The sequence below is a fragment of the Microtus ochrogaster genome, chromosome 4 (genome assembly GCF_000317375.1).
Source record: "Microtus ochrogaster isolate Prairie Vole_2 chromosome 4, MicOch1.0, whole genome shotgun sequence".
Taxonomy (NCBI): domain Eukaryota; kingdom Metazoa; phylum Chordata; class Mammalia; order Rodentia; family Cricetidae; genus Microtus; species Microtus ochrogaster.
The window spans coordinates 58,093,026-58,097,527 of record NC_022011.1 but is presented as its reverse complement, the minus strand read 5'-3'; the positions used below and the strand labels follow the sequence as shown (position 1 = coordinate 58,097,527).

Here is a 4,502-nt window from a genome sequence, read left to right as displayed (position 1 = left end):
TCTCTCTCTCTCTCTCTCTCTCTCTCTCTCTCTCTCTCTCTTTCTGTCTTTCTCTCTCTCTCATCTGTCTTTTCTTTTTAACTCTCCTGAGTCACTTTTAACATATACTTAGGATTTTTTTCCAGCCACTTGAACATTCTAGCCTCTTTTCCTGCGCTTTAGAATATAGTTGCAACTGGTAAGAACATTCTGACTTGATCAGTGCAACTGTGCTGTAAAGTGTGACAGACAGAATTCTAAACTAAGAGGACAGCCTCATGCTCACGTATCGCTCTTGAGATAAGGAGGAGATTAAGTGCATTTAAATGAAGACATCAGAGATATATCTGTATTTAGATGGTATTACTAATTTGTTAACTATGACAAATTCACGCAGAACCCCTTTTGTTGGAAACTGAATTTCTCATGTAATAATTAGCTGTGGAATATTACCCCAAACAGGTGTCTGTAGCCTGTCAAAGTCAGAACAGGTGATTTAGAATTAGCGTATTAAAGGAACTGTGAATTAGCGAAGCAAAAACGTGTTAATTTCTTGTTCCATCTGTTAATATGAATTCACTGCCAAATATTTTACTTTGTAGAACTGTGCTGGGATTGGCAAGAATATACACTATAAAAAAAAAGTTTAAAGGCCTGAATGTTTAAAAATCATGACATACGTTACTGCAAAAATAACTTCTACATTTTTTGAGCTTGCTTTTTTTTCTCCTTTATCTTTGAAAAAAAATAACTGCAGAGATTGCCATATTATATAGAAAGTTAACTAAAGAAAACATACGATCAAATGTTAGGCCTTTAAAACAAAAACTGGAAGAGAATATTATTCAGGAATGTTTGATTATAAATGATGCTCCTTCATGCATCTGAGATCTGTTCTGATTGCTGAGAGACACAAGGAAAAATATCTCATGCCGCTACCAGCTCATGATCAGCAATATCCACTTATAATGATGCCCCAATGTAGAGACACTGTGTTTTTCCTAATATGTAATCCCAGGATTGTGGTACAATTCAGGTCACTAAACCACGATTTCTGGGTAATACCTTAATCTATTGTTTACTAATTTGGCTTCGTTTCTTCCTCCAAATTTTCCTAGTATGGGTAAAATCGAAATGTCTTCTTTCTCTCCATAAACATGTGTACAATTGCGTCTGCCAGTAGGAGGTACGTAAGTGGGGAGTCAGAAGGGGGGGTTGGAAGGTGGTAATGAAGTCTAACCATTCTTCATCCGCGTCGCCGTCCAATCTGCAAGGGTATGTGACCTCAGCCAGGAACATTTGCATCGTGAGAGCCTTAGGAAAATCTGGGACTCGCGAATGACTAAACCTATTTGCCATCTTCGTATCTCTTTCCTCTGCAGACAGATCCAAGGGAGAAGGAAGGGATTTGAAGTGAATTGAATATGCGAGTTTAGACATATGCTAAGAGTACAGTTAACTTGAGTTACTTTTCCATGCTGCTGAGTTGGGTCCTGAATGAGGCAGTTTTGTGACTTAAACAGATTTCACTAATTTTCCTGCCTTGCACATTTAAAAAACAAACCACACTCTTCCATATTGCTGTTTGGGTTTTTAACGGAGCTGAGCATGCACACTCAATTACTATAAGTACTTTAAGTAAAGCTTAGAGAAATGCAGTGTGTTTTTAACTGCCGACGATATGATAGGTAGTGTCTTTCCTCTCTAGCCTGATGTCACATCCAAGAGATTAATCCTCTCATGAATCATCCATAATGACTAGAATAATTTGGGAAACTGAATGAAAAATTTCAAATTATTTATATCGGGAGTGCATGAGAAATCTGAATGGTAGGCTATACATATACAAGCCAGGCTTGTAGAAGCTGGATACAAGAAAAAGGTGGGCAGAGTAGAAATATCAAATTGTTTTTATTTCTAAAACTGGTCATCACCAAGTTGACTCACCATGTCAATACTTGGTAGTATGTGGCCCATCCCTACTTATAAAACACCTAGGAAGACTGGCCATCTCAACAAGTGAATAGAAGAAATATAGTTTGTTGCTTAGATCACACAGAAGTCTCTGAGTGTCAACATATGGTGCTCCTATGATGCAAAACTTATAATAATTTAAATGAAGTATCGATAACATTTAGATAAAGCGAGTTATCTACATGCCCTACTTGAAATAAATAGACTGAGAATGAGTTTTATAATCCTCCCTAGACAAGATCTCAGACAAAAGACAATATCCTCTTTACCTCCATATTTAAGACACATGATGTTATTGTAGAAAAATCATTGATGAAACAGTTCCAAACTATAATATAGCTTAGAAATTCATATAAGCCATATAACAAAAAGAATTTGTCTAAGCTTTAGTTGACTTATCCAGAAAGACATTTTTGGTATGTAAATAAAAATGCAAGGAGAAGAACCTGTCAGAAAGTAAATAGAGTATGCAAATTAAATAAAAGGTAAGGCAGCTACACTTTTATATAAATAACTGTGTTAACAGAGCTTTGTGCATATTACAATATATTCAGATGCATAGCTTTTGCAAAAATAAATTCATTGCCTCCCTCCAAAGAATGGATTAAAACAATTTATTTTATAAAATTTGGATAGATAGGATAAGAAATGCAATAGCCATCCATGGAAAATAAATATAAAAATTATTCAAGCTCCATCTACTTTATGTTAGTAATGAGAAGCACTTCATTCAAATTCTTTCAATTGAAACAGTGCTGAGGAAGCAAAAACATGATTCCGGAGGAAATGATTTCTAATCTTCATGATAACATACCGATAGAACACAATTATTTACAATTGACTAAGAGTTAATTTCAATAGTATAACATCTTTCTTGCAAAAATGTCAGCTTTTATTGATGAAACAAACTAAGAATAAAACATTTTTACTTGTAGTATCACAGGGCTGTTTTTCATTCTGTTAACCAAAACAACACAGTAATACTGTAAACAGAAAAATAACATCAGACTGCTTATGTTTGTAGGGTTTTTTTTTTAATCAAGAACTATAAGCAATGTAATGAAGTACAGTAGTTTTAATTTTGGAAAATAGCCTGTACTTTTAGATCATAGCCACACTGGACTCAAGATAAGAAGGGACCAGTGGTCAAGTTGTTTTGGTTACTGTCTTTTATGCCAAGGAAAATACAGTATGAATAATATAAAACTATTGACCTTATATATTTACATTAGAGGGTATTAAATATTGCACAACAGACCAGAGTAGCTATTGTTGTTAACTTGTTCATTATTAGCCATCTGTGTTATCATTCTCACAAACACAGCAGTTCATATACATCAGTGTTTCTCACAATGGCTCCACACATTTGCAGCAATTTCAGGGGTCATGTCATGAAGAGCATCCCCTTAATGCATGAAGGCACTGATTCTCAGCCTGAGGGTTGAGACCACTTTGGTCCTGCATATCAGTTATTTATATTACAATTAATAATAGTAGCAAAACTACAGTTATGAGTTATCAAAATTAATGTGATGGTTGGGGTCACCCCAGTATGAAGAACTGTATTAAAGGGTTGAAGCATTAGTAAGGTTGAGAACCACTGCTGGAGACAGCAAAAGTCAGGAATGCTGCTAATCCACGTGGTCCATGGGACATCTTCCTCTGCAAAGAACTATCTGCTCCAAAATATTCTGTGTCCTGTGTTGAGGAAATTGATGACTGCCCAGAGATTATTATTGTTCCTTATTCTCTTTAAACGAAAGCCACAAAAATACTTAAGCATCTGCAAACCTTAGCTGTCAAAATGGATACATTAGATAACTATCATCCTTGAGAACATAGGGAAATAGGGGCTGTTGTTTGTTTGAGTGTTTGTTGATTTGGTCTATATTTTTGAGAAAAGGTCTCACATAGCTCAGGTCAGTTTCAAGCTTGCTGGGTGACTGAAAACGACCTTGAACTTTGATCTTCCTGCTTTTTCCTTGCATTGTGATGAAGGTTTATATCATTGCACCTGGTTCACTTGGTGGTAGAGACTACCTGGAGCTTTTTGCACGCAGGCAAGTACACTTCCACCTCCACCTGAGTCTGTCCTGGTTTGTTTGTACATCATCATCTGAGGGAGGGTTTCACTGCAGCCATGATTTAGGATAAGTCTTTACTCAATCCATTACTTCACTCACAGGCTAGTAAGTAAATGGTCAAGTAATAAAGTGAGTTACACATGGTGGGGGCTGGTTTGAATTGACTTTTCCTATTTAGGATTTTAGCCAAAAAAAAAAAATTTTTTTTTTACCTAAAATTGTGCTTGTAGGAAAGCCCAGGATCAGGAATAGGGCCTAGGCAATGCTGATTTTCTTTTTTTTTTTTTTTTTTTTTTTTTTTTTTTTTACAATCTCAAGGTAAAACTCAGATACAAATTGCAATTTTCTTTAACAGAGTTTTTAGCTAGACTGCTGTTTGTGTTTTAGGTCTTTGTTTTTGCCTGGCACTCCCTGATGGTGTTTGCCAAAGCTCTGCACTCCCCCTAATGCTGTCAGTTTCATGAA

At 35.8% G+C, this 4,502-nt stretch overlaps 1 protein-coding gene across 1 annotated transcript in view; it reads right to left on the bottom strand.

The window, feature by feature from the left end:
* Positions 1-4,502, bottom strand: part of Arhgap15 (Rho GTPase activating protein 15) — a 601,354-nt gene that overhangs the window by 414,608 nt on the left and 182,244 nt on the right. The window lies entirely within an intron of this gene.